This window comes from Hemicordylus capensis, chromosome 1, assembly GCF_027244095.1.
Source record: "Hemicordylus capensis ecotype Gifberg chromosome 1, rHemCap1.1.pri, whole genome shotgun sequence".
Classification (NCBI taxonomy): domain Eukaryota; kingdom Metazoa; phylum Chordata; class Lepidosauria; order Squamata; family Cordylidae; genus Hemicordylus; species Hemicordylus capensis.
This window is the reverse complement of record NC_069657.1, coordinates 84,972,926-84,985,227: the sequence shown is the minus strand read 5'-3', so window position 1 is coordinate 84,985,227 and position 12,302 is coordinate 84,972,926. Positions and strand designations below refer to the sequence as shown.

Sequence of the window (12,302 nt, the reverse complement as noted above, 5' to 3'; positions counted from 1 at the left end):
TGTTTACTGTATTGCATCAAACATGCAGCCAGTTTTTAAGTTGTGTGTTGACATGCTGTAGCTGTTTTTTTAACGTATCTGAACCTGCTGAGCTGAAGTCTGATGAATAGGTGGAATGGGAATTAACATAGGTCAGTGCTATTGCCTTTGCATTTTTCTCTGGGCTACCACAAACCCAGTCTTTATGGTGGTGTGACAAAAATGCTTGATTGGCATGCCACAGCTTGCTACATGGTGATAGCTGACCAGTCAAGTGATTTGAAATAGCACTCCCATTGCTGCCATAATTGTACACCGCCTAGAGACATACATATCAGGCAATACAGAAATATGATAAACAAATAAATAATGTATATAGACATTTAAATATTGACCAATACCAGTGGTAGGCAGTGTTTTTTCTAATTTTTTTCATCTGCGAGTGGAATGAGATTTGTTCCGGGCGGCAGTATCAATGCCGTGTGTGCACACATACATTCAGAATGGGGGCTTCCAGATTCAACCTGGATGGGATCTAAAATTAACTGAGCGGACATTTTAAAAATTGTGTGCGCTCGCACATGTGCACACCTTAGAGGGAATACTGGTGGTAGGTATTGGGTGGCCTGTGGACTTTGCTTCTAGTGATTCCACCACCACCCCGTCCCCTGCAAAAAGGCTCTAGAAACCCAGTTGCTGACAACTGCACTAGAAAACTCCAAAATGCCTCACCAGCTTCCTTGCTGTTAAATGACACCATTTTTAGAGCACTTGATCTAGCTTAGACCAGGGAATAGCCAAATTCTGTTTTCTCTTTTTAATTCACCAGATCATGATCCAGGGCCAGTGGTTAGAGTGCTGGACTAGGACCAGGGAGACCCGAGTTCAAATCCCCATTCAGCCATGACGCTAGCTGGGTGACTCTGGGCCAGTCACTTCTCTCTCAGCCTAACCTACTTAGGAACATAGGAAACTGCCATATACTGATTCAGACCATTGGTCTATGTAGCTCAGTATTGTCTGCACAGACTGGCAGCGGCTTCTCCAAGGTTGCAGGCAGGAATCTCTCTCAGCCCTATCTTGGAGAAGCCAGGGAGGGAACTTGAAACCTTCTGCTCTTTCCAGAGTGGCTCCATCCCCCTAAGGGGAATATCTTGCAGTGCTCACACATCAAGTCTCCCATTCAGATGCAACCAGGGCAGACCCTGCTTAGCTGGGGACAAGTCATGCTTGCTACCACAAGACCAGCTCAACCCTACTTCACAGGGTTGTTGTGAGGAGAAACCTAAGTATGTAGTACACCGCTCTGGGCTCCTTAGAGGAAGAGCAGGATAAAAAAATCTAAAAATAAATTAAAAAATAAATTTTAAAAAAATTCCACAGAAACTGATCCCCTCAAGACTGGTTAGGCTCCATAATAAAGCGGGTACCTTCTGGCACTCACAACTTCATAGATGTGGGGCATATGCGCTCAGGAATGTTTGCATAATATGTAGCTTTTCATTGATAAATTTATACCCCACCTTTCTGCACAGAAGTGCACGAGAGCAGCAGAATAAAACAAATTCCAGCGAGGATGCTTTGAGAGATCTAGAAGGCCCACCTAAACAGCCTTCCTGAATGCAGCCAGTACAGGGGACCAGATGTACCAGTTTAGGCAGGTTGTTCCATTGTTTGGATGCCACGTGCAAGAAGGTAGAAAAAACAGGTATCCTTCTCTCATGGACACCTGCTGTGTGTTTTGTACAAAATTTTGAAATGTTTTTAGTGTTGTTAAACTGAAAACACACCAAGCATGTCAGCCCAAAGAGAGCAGTGACTTTCCTCTCTGGAGGACTATATATCTATTTTTCTAACTGTGACATGTGGCATTTTCATGATGACCTTTTGGTTTTGAACAAACAAACATGACTCATTGACAAGCTGATTATTTTTTCTCATGAACTGTAGGCAAACCTTTTATCATACCTCGTTTAAAATTTGATAGGTCCACTAGGGGCCATGAAGAATTGCACTGGGGACCATAGAACAATATGCAACAGGCTTGCTTGCAGAGGTCTCAAGTTCTACCTCAAGTTCAAGGCTGCAGTGTTTTTTCAAATGCAGCAGCGGGATGCAAGACTGTCCCAGAAAATTGGCTGAGCTGATTTGTGCTTTGTGTCAGAAAAAAATTATAGGAAAGGGACTAAGACCACCATGGCTGCCATGGATTTTTGAATGCTTTCTAAATTATTTCTTAGGCTGTATATTGGGGTTTCTTAACCTTGGGTCCCCAGATTTTTTTGGACTACAACTCCCATCATCTCTGGCCACAAAAGCCATGGCTAGGGATGATGGGAGTTGTAGTCTAACAACATATGGGGACTTAAGGTTAAGAAACCCTGCTGTAGAACATCTTTCTGCACTATCTAGGATGGAAGGAGGGCAAATTCCTCACAAAGATGTAAAGCAAGAACATTTGTTGGGATAGTCTCACAGTCCATTGCTGTATATGAAAGACCACCATTGCCTTGAACTTGAGGAATAATTAACATTGACCTCTCTACTGCACATCTGCCAATAGTCTCACTTTTTACCTCTGATCCTGCTTGTGATGAAACAGGGGTGACTCTATGCTTTCCTGGGATCTACCCTCAGTAGAGAGATTGCTCTGATCCTAAATCTAGGAGCACGCCGCTCCTCCAAGGTAGTCTGCCACCAGTTGAAGACTGATCTAAAGCCACTGACCAGGCTTAGACACAGCTTCAACAACCTAAAACTGTCTGGTTTGGGACTTACAGGCACTGTACACAGCCAGAGTCCACACAACCCAGCTCTAGACAATAAGATATTATGCTGAAAACAACTCAACAATAGTGAATGCTCTTACAAGGCACATGGGGAAGAGTTTTGCAAATAAACTTCCAGAACCTGTTAAATCAGACTGAAGCTACTTCTAAGTATATGAAATTTATTAAGAAACAAGGGTTGCATACAGAATAAGGAATTGCAGGTAGTGGTGGGTGGAATAGGGTGAAACTGGGAGTAAAGAAAGGAATACAGGAATTCAAAAGAAAATACAAAAAGCATTTACTAACTGACTAGCACTGAGTTTTACCTTGGTCTATCAGTAGACAGGTCCTTGGCTGAGAGAGCGTTAATCTCTACAGTTTCTCCCGTGGAACACCCATCTAAGCCTGGTCAGTGGCTTTATATCAGTCTTCAACTGGTGGCAGCCTGCCTTGAAGGAACGGTGTGCTCCTAGATTTGGGATCATAGCAATCTTGCTACTGAGGGTAGATCCCAGGAAAGCATAGAGGAAGAGGAGGAGTAAGTTTATTACGGTCCTTAGACCAGCTTAACATTTAAAATAATACTTTTATAATTTACAAAATATCCAATTTGCTAATACAAGCTCTACGAAGTCTGGATGCAACAAAACTTGGCCACATTAACAGAGGTAACAGATTTAAAATTTGACAACAAAAAATCCAAGTAAAATCGATCAGTATGGTCAGGATGATTATTTAAGAGAGGAGCAATAAACTTAATACGAACATCCCTATAAAACTGACAGTACAGAATAACATGAACAACTGACTCTATATCCCCTGAGCCACAAGGGCAACTGCGCAATGCATACGAAACTCATTTATATTTCCCGTCTAAGAGTTCAGGAGGAAGGGCATTCAAACGTGCAAGGGAGGAAAGCATAGAGTCATCCCCATTTTGTCACACTGCTCTTATACCCTCTGAGAAGAAAAAAAGGGTGTCTGTGTCAGGGAATGAGGTGGTAGATGAAGACGTTTGGTATTAACATGGTGATGTGTATTGAAGGAGAACAGCTAGTGCTCTGTCCTGGCAAGCAAGCTTTCTTTAGTTTATAGTGTGAGACAGAGTCCATGTGTTCAAAAGAGTGACAACATAAGGCCAGGTACCCTACACAGTCCTTGAGGCACTTTTAAGCCATCTCCCCCCCCCCGCCCCCGCAAATATCAGAAATGGTAGGATCTCTCTATGTCGTGTAGTGCATTGAGGTGCATGGGTTTTCTTAGGGCTCCGCTTTAGGTGTGAATGGAGGGGAAATTGTGGAAAGGCCTTCAAAGTCTTACTTTTGTGTGTGTGCTGGTTCAGTGCTGTTCGCAGAGGCATATCTAGGGAAAATAGCGCCTAGGGCAAGCACTGAAATTGCGCCCCCTGTCCAAACATCTGACACCCATCTTTCAGATAACTTGACCATCATATCAGCTCAAAAATACAAGTCAGGCTCGTTAATCTTTTAATATTTCAAAAACTATTTAGCAGTGGACTTAGCCAGACCAAGAAATGCTAGAAAACTACAAATTTCAGTATGCTGGGGGCTCATGAAATACCCAAATACTATGTGGAGGTGTACTTGGAAAACTAAAAAGAAGTGCCTGTCTGATTCTCTACTATGCATTGTAGCATCACCATTACATAAGTTTTAAAAATAAATGGAGAATTTGACTTTTCCCAGATACTCTGAAAATAATTAAAGGATATGCAGAGTAAACTGTGTCACTGCTTGGAATGTATTCTAGTATTTCAGAAAGACAGTTAAAATGAGAGAAAGAGAGCAAGAAACTCCCAGTGGGCCTTAATACTAAGGATTTCACACTGATTCAAAGACAAACTCACCATTAATAGCCATATTATTAAGACATCACATTTAACTCGCTTATCACAAGAAGCAAAGTAAGAGCAAATGAATACAATCCTAGCTCATAAGCTTCAGCTCAGTATTCACAAGCCCTGATTCTCTGTACATAGTGCCAAATGTGTACAGTGACTTATATTATATTAATACCTGTAGCCCCTTCAGAGGCTTCCTGTGGGGGGGGGTCTGTAAAGGTTCCCCCTCTCCCTGATGGCCTCTTAATTCACTGCCACAGCCCGTCCCGGGCTGATTTTCAGGCCTGCAAAGATCGGCGTCTGACCATTTTGGAGGCTGCCACACATGCTCAAATGGCCTCTGCGAGGCCTGTCAAGGCCTAGGGCCTCACAGGAACCATTTGAGCATGCACAGTGGCCATTTTTTAAAATAAACTTTTTTTTAAAAAAAAAAAGGGCTGCCGAAAACAAAATAGCCACTGCACATGCTCAAATGGCCTCTGTGTGACCTGGCATGGCCTAGGGCCTCACAGAGGCCATTTGAGCATGCACAGCATGCACAGTGGGGAAGGCAGCAGAACCTCAGACATGGCACAGCAAAATTGTTTTAGTATGCTTGTGGCATTTAGCATCAGTATAAAGTTAAGCCTGAAAATCTAGGACTGTGGTGCAGACTGGAGCCAGGAGATACAGAATGGTATTAAGAAGTGCTGTTATTTGCAAGATTTTGAGAGGAGATTATTGGATGGCTGCTGCTGGGAAGGTGCTGGTGCATGAAAATGCAGCAGTTCAGAACTTGTATTGGATGGGGCCCTAGTAATTCTTGGACGGCAAGATTATGACTTTCTGCTTGGATGCCAGGGAAATAGGTTTACAGATCATGCTCCCTGTCCTGTTGCATTTGATAGCTGGCTGTTGATAATCTGTATGGATGTGTCTATACTTGCCAGTGGCCAGAAATATTGAATATATGTATGCAGTGCAATGACTGGGGTAGCAAAGCTGTCAGCAGGCTGTGCCTTGCTTTTGGGCTTCACCATAGTAGCCTTGCCATAAGTTGCACAGAGGGCTCTGTTGCAGGTAGTGTGCTAGTTTAAAGACTGGCATGTATAAGTCTTGTTCACACAATTGAAAGCTGGATTTTTGATCATCAGTAAGGGGGAAACAAGGCAGGAAACACCAGTCATGATTGTTAGCTAGCTTCATGCTGGGTAGGAGGGCTCTGTCCTACCCAGCAGCTGTACCCAGCTGCAGAATTAGGTAGGAGGGAAAAGCCCTCCTACTCAGCAAGAGCCTAGCTGATTAACACTGCTGGTTCTTCCTCCCTTGTTTTCCCTTCACCTACTATCAAAAGTGAGGGGGAATGTACAGCTCCCAAAACTGTGTAGGATGCTTGTCCTACCCAATTTTAAATCATGTGAACAAGTCTCTATTGCAGCATGAGCTTTTATGTAGCATTCTTGAGATGGTTGAAAAGAACAGACTCAAAACAGTGGTGCATCAGCTGGTAACCTCCCAGGCTTGACTATTGCAATGCACTCTATGTGGGGCTGCCTTTGTACATAGTTCAGAAACTTCAGTCAGTTCAAAATGTGGATGCCAGATTGGTCTCTGGGGTTACCCAGAGAGACCATATTATGCCTTTATGTAAAGAGTTGCATTGGCTGCCAATAAGTTTCCGGGCAAAATACAGAGTGCTGGTTATTACCTTTAAAACCCCAAACAGCTTAGGTCCAGGTTACCTTAGAAGAGCGCCTTCCTCTGTATGATCCCCTTTGCATGTTAAGGTCTTCTGGAGACCACTGGTACATATGGTGGCAACTCAGAACTGGGCCTTCTCTGCAGCTGCTCCTGGACTGTGTAATGCACTCCCGGCAGAAATGTATGGCTTGGAATGCATGTCAAGAGAGCCCTTAAAACTTATTTGCTTGGTCTGGCCTTCCAAGGTTTTTAAATTGTTCTTGAATGTTTTTAACTGTTTGTTTTTAAATTTTGTTTTTTATATTGTTTTAAGTTGACTGTGTTAAATGATTGTTAGTTTTTTGTTTTGTGGTTGTGCACTGCCCAGGGCCTTTGGCTAGGGCAGTATAAAAATGTAAGCAAGTAATTAATTAATTAAATAATAAATTTATTAGCCTCTTAAGGTGCCACAGCCTCTGTTGTCCTTGTAAATTATTGGCTGGAATGCTAATGACTTTAATGCCAACCTTGAGTAGCAGTTACAAGGCCACTATATACAACAGGAACTAGGAAGGAGGTCAGGCCATTGTGTCAGGTAACTGGTATGGAGTGCCTTGCACCTTAAATGCAAACATATGTCTCTGTGTGTGTGTGCGTGTGTGTGTGTGTGTGCGCACACACACACACACACACACACACACACACACAGATCCCTTTTATGAAATCATGAGGTAAAAAAGAAACAGATTGCTGTGCTTTTGTTGTATCTGCTAGTTTGTTTCTGAGTCTTTAGGGTACATCCTGCAATCCTGTTTTTCAAGATGTTCCTCTCTCTGTGTGGAGGGTAGACCATACTGCGCAAGACACATTGTTAAAGCTAAGCAGGTCACAGCCTGGTGGTTAGTGCCTGAGTGGGAGACTGCCGGGTCGCCTTTGTAAACTGCTCTGAACTTTCTAAAGAGAGTGGAATATAATAACAAAGAAATATGTACATAAAACAGGAAGGGGGTGAAAATTAATATAGTGTCCGCTTTTATCAACAATTTGCAAATGAAGAAAACTGTCGCTCCCTCAAGCAAACAAATGGGAGGGGGTGGGGGACAGATTTGTTTTGGTGTTCCCGAATAAGGTGTACATGTCTTGCTTTTGTAGCCCAGGACTACCACCCTCAGCTGCAGTGAATGAGCAATCTCTGCATTCCTGGATTTTAAGGCTGGCTGCTGCAGGCTTAAAAATAGATCTGATAGTCAAGCCACAGCACTAGAAGATCCCCAGCAGGTCATCTGCTCAGATTCCTAAGGCAAGTTATTTTATAACCCAAAGAGATGCCTGTCCTTCATCTCACTGAAAAATATTCAAAAATATATTCCACAGCTTCCCTTGTCAGAAAGTTTCTTCCATTGTTGTTCCAGATGTTTGTAGACCTATATTAATAACACCCTAGTGATTGACCAGTCTGTTTAAGAATACAATGGGGTATCTTTGTCTAGACCCGGGGGTAGGTAACCTTGGCTCTCCATCTGTTGTTGAACTACAGCAGCTGGTTTAGGAGAAGAGAGCTGGTCTTGTGGTAACAACTCCCATCACGTCCAGCCACAATAAATTGATTGCCTCGTCTAGATAAATGTTTCCTGGAGGAAGCTATTTGTAACTCCTGGTTATGTATGTCCTATGGGAGACGAAGTCTGTAGTATTGGTCAGACTTCCTAGAGGCATCAGCTTCCTAAACGTGACCTCTCCACACCTTTTGTCTTATGCATGCTAAAGCCATAATGAAATGACATCTAGAAACGAATTACTGGACAAGTTGATGACATACTTTGGTCCCTATTGTGGGGCCGCTGTTGGTGCTGGGACACACCAGCAGGGCTATTAGAACAGGACCACATATAATGTAAATTAAAGATATGTCAGCTCTACAAATTTAATCCTGTTTAAAACTAATTTAATGGCCATGATACCCAACCAAGGAATTGTAGCTCTGTGAAATGAAGGCTAGAGATCTCTCTGGAAGATTTCTCTGCATCTTCACAAAAATGTTCAGAGTTTTTGGGGTGACAGGGAGAGCCGTGAAATTTAAACTGGGTTAAATATGTAAGATAGCTATGCCATAGAACTACTCTGTATTTTTAACTGAAGGCCAAACACATAGAGACACGTTCACCCCAAAGCACTCGTGCATGTGAGCCATAGAATTCTGTCTTTGACTGGCCAGCTAAAAGCAGGGCTTGTTTAGCTGCAGAAGAGAAAAGGAACCCTTCACTGAGAATTTGCAGTGACAGTCGACTGTTGACTGTTAAAATGCTTCTGTATCCCATTTACTGCCACTATTGTTTTCCTAGGCAGCTAGCCTGCATGTGAGCAGATGCACCTGTTCCTAACACAGGCCTTGGCACTTCTGGTTCCTCAATTCAGCGAGCCTGAAAATAGGACTCCACTAGTTCTAGCACACAACCAGCTTGGTTCTTTCTTCCCACAGGGCTGTTCCATTGCAAGCTTGTCTCTGGAGGCCAGACACTCATGTATGGAGGCTTCTGTGATGATACTGTCTGTATACTTCAGAGCTTTTGGCAGCTTAACAATCACATCCATTCTGATTAAGATGCAGATGGGGAAGGATAGCGTCTGCTTGGTCAGCTGCTGAGTGTTTCTCATGGGCTCTTCCAAGAGCTCACTTGGAATACTGTGTCCAGTTCTGGGCACAGTTTTTTTAAGGAGGACATTGATAATCTGGAGCAAGTTCAGAGGAGGGCAACAAAGATGGTGAGCGGTCTGGAAACAAAGTCTTATGAGGAATGGTTGAAGGAGCTGAGTATGTTTAGCCTGGAGAAGAGAAGATAAAGTGGAGATATGATCTCCATCTTCAAATATCTGGAGGATGGTCTCATAGAGGAGGCAGCAGATTTGTTCTCTGTTGTTCCAGCAGACAGGACTAGAACCAGATGGGTTGGAAGTACTAGGGTACAGATTCAGGCTAGAGGTTAGGAGGAATTTCTTAACAGTAAGAGCTGTTCAAAAGTGGAACAGTCTGCCTCGCAGCAGTCTCCACCTTTGCTAGAGATTTTCAAACAGAGGCTGGACAGCCCCTCTGTCGGGGATGCTTTAGCAGTTTCTTGCTCTGAGCTGGGAGTTGGACCAGAAGACCTTCAAGCTCCTTTGCAATCCTAATATTCTATGTTGAGAGCTATGATGAGTCAGGAGACTGGATATCAAAGGACCGTTCCCTGCACAGATGGCTTCCTGTTCTTGTGCCAGGTGGGTGTGCTTTATGACTCATAGGCCATGTGCACTGAGAAACAGTATGATAACTGGGCCTGACATTACTGTCCCTGTGAAAAGTGCATACTCTCCACACTGTGGCTCACAGACATGCAGCATCTTCTACCTCAGATGAGTCTCACACACACACACACACACACACACACACACACACACACACACACACACATTTTATATCCTGCTCTTTCTCCAAGGAGCCCAGAGCGATGTACTACATACTTAGGTTTCTCTTCACAACAACCCTGTGAGGTAGGTTAGGCTGAGAGAGGTGACTGGCCCAGAGTCACCCAGATAGTATCATGGCTGAATGGGGATTTGAACTCGGGTCTCCCAGGTCCTAGTCCAGCACTCTAACCACTACACCACGTGGGCTCATTTAATCTGGTGTCCTGCATCTGGTGGAGTGTGGGCCCTTGCAAGGGATACTTCCTTCCTCCAGGGAAACCCCCGGTCCTCTTGACCAGCTGAGCTGTGATGCATGCTGCAGCTCCTCATACTGATCAACAGCAGAATAAAGAAGCTGGGATGAACCTAAGAGAACCTAAGTGGTTTCTCAGCTAGAATGGAAAGAAGATCTCTGCTGAGTGGGCGGAGCGGGGCAGGGGAGGGAGGTGAGGCAGCCGCATATAGGAGAAAATGCATTTTGAGATGTCAGAAGGGTGTGGGAGTAGGGAGGCTTGCATCGGAACATGAGCTGAAGGAGAGCTCTGGCATGTGAACTGTGCAGGAGTTGGAGAGTGGAATCCCCGGCCAAGCTTCCCAGGCCTCGGCCTCTCCAGCGTCATCCTGATGGCAAAGCGATAGTAAACAGGGCTCACGAGGTCCCTGTGTCAACAGCAGAGATTATTAATAGTGCCTGTACGTTTTAGCAGTTTCCTGATCCTGGGGACGCCAATAGCTGGTGCTGTAGGAAAAACCTCATCAGGCAAACTTCGGGGTCTGCCATCCCAATAATATGCTCTCTAGCATGCTGTTGTCTTTTGGAGGATGGGGGAAAAAGATTTCTGGCCTCTCGTAACCCGTATTGCAAGTACTATAACCCAGGATTTCTTAACCTTGGGCCCCCAGATGATGTTGGACTACAACTCCCATCATCCTCAGACATGGCCTTTGTGGCTGAGGATGATGGGAGTTGTAGTCCAACAACATCTGGGGGGGCCCAGGTTAAGAAACCCTGCTATAACCCTTTCCTAAGCTAGCTAAACTTAACAGAAGTGTGCGTGTCTTACCCTATGGATAAATAGGGGAGAGAATGCTGTAGGAATTCCCACTCTCTATCTGCCACCAAAGGACACACAGAAGAGGCACTGCTGGTTGCCTTTGTAGTCAGTTGCCTCCTGCCTTGTATTTGTTGGAGAGGGCATTAGAACGTTCAGGGCAATAGGCTGGGATTCTCTTTAAATCTGGGATACCTCAGTACCCCACCTTTTATTCCTCAGAATGCCAGGAAGTTTCTCAGTTGGCACAAGTTTTTGAGGGCTGCTTAGCCCTCAGAGTAACAGGGCAAGAGATTGAGATGCTGGTCTCTTTAGAGTCTGATGACTGCAGCCATGCTTCCTGCTAGAGGCCTGAAAGGAAGGAAGCTGCCTTGTGTGACTTGGCCCAGCTTGTTTGTTATGCTGGGCTTCAGCAGCCTTTTGACCAAAAAAAATAAGGCCACTTTAATCAAGCTTATCACAACCTTGATTACAGATTGGTAGCAGGTGAAAGCTCCCTTGTTGGTGAAGGGGAGTATGCTCCAGATGCAAAACGGTGCAACAGGATCCAGGGCCTTGGAGGAGCAGGGCGTTTCTGCAGCCCTCTCCTTCCTTACCAGAGACCAGCCTCTGCTTGTATAAGACCTCTATCTGCAGTAGATTCAATGCGTCACACGTGCTTTGAAATTAAGAGGGAGACCAATGTTTTGCTTGTTCCTGCTGTGAAGAAGATTCGGTGTGGATTAGCACGATCAGTTAGTGAGATAGGCCATTTTCAGTGAGATAAACTGCAGCTCTCATGCAATGGCTTCACTTCACACAACTAACCCTCATAATAGCCACAATTTCAGGATGCTATCAGTCATGTCAGGCTGACTGTGTAGGTCCATCAACTTGGTGGCAAAGCTTAGCAAAAGCTTTGTTCACAGGAACGCCTAATTGTTAATAATCTGAGTTCAGCTGCCAACCTGATGTGAGGATTTAACCTAGTCATGTAATAATAATCCTAGTTCTTTCTGGGAAACTTGCATGGAAGCCAAGTTTATAGTTGTAGTTACTCAGGTTGAAAAAGCCTTAGTGTTGTTGTTTGAATACAGTATAAATATACACCCTTAATATCTGCAGCACAGGTGAAAAGAGTATGAATAATGGACATCTGAAGCCGGAGTTTTCAACCTTGTGTGCCCAGTTTATGCTGGATTACAACTCACTTCATTCCCAGCATGAGTGAAGGGGGGATGGGAGTTGTAGTCCAACATGTGGGGAGCCAAGTTTGGGAATCTCTGACATAAAGGATTGCTTGCTCCCACATGATTCTGTTTGCCCATTGAGATAACTGGGGAGACTTTGCTCTGTATCTATCTGAAATATAGCCAGTGGGCACATGGGAAAAGGCCACCTTGACCATGGTGCCCAGCCTCTGGAACTCCCTTCCTTAGGAAGCCTATCCAGTCTGCTCCTGTCAGCATATAGGAAACTGTTGGAGGCTGTATTGTTTTGGTGGAACTTCAGTGTGTGGTGATTTTGCTCCCCAGATCAGAGGTGATCCTGGCTGCT

The 12,302-nt window shown here is 44.4% G+C and overlaps 1 protein-coding gene across 9 annotated transcripts in view; it reads left to right on the top strand.

Moving 5' to 3' along the window:
- Positions 1-12,302, top strand: part of DGKZ (diacylglycerol kinase zeta) — a 202,983-nt gene that overhangs the window by 103,125 nt on the left and 87,556 nt on the right. The gene's annotated exons all lie outside the window — the stretch shown is intronic.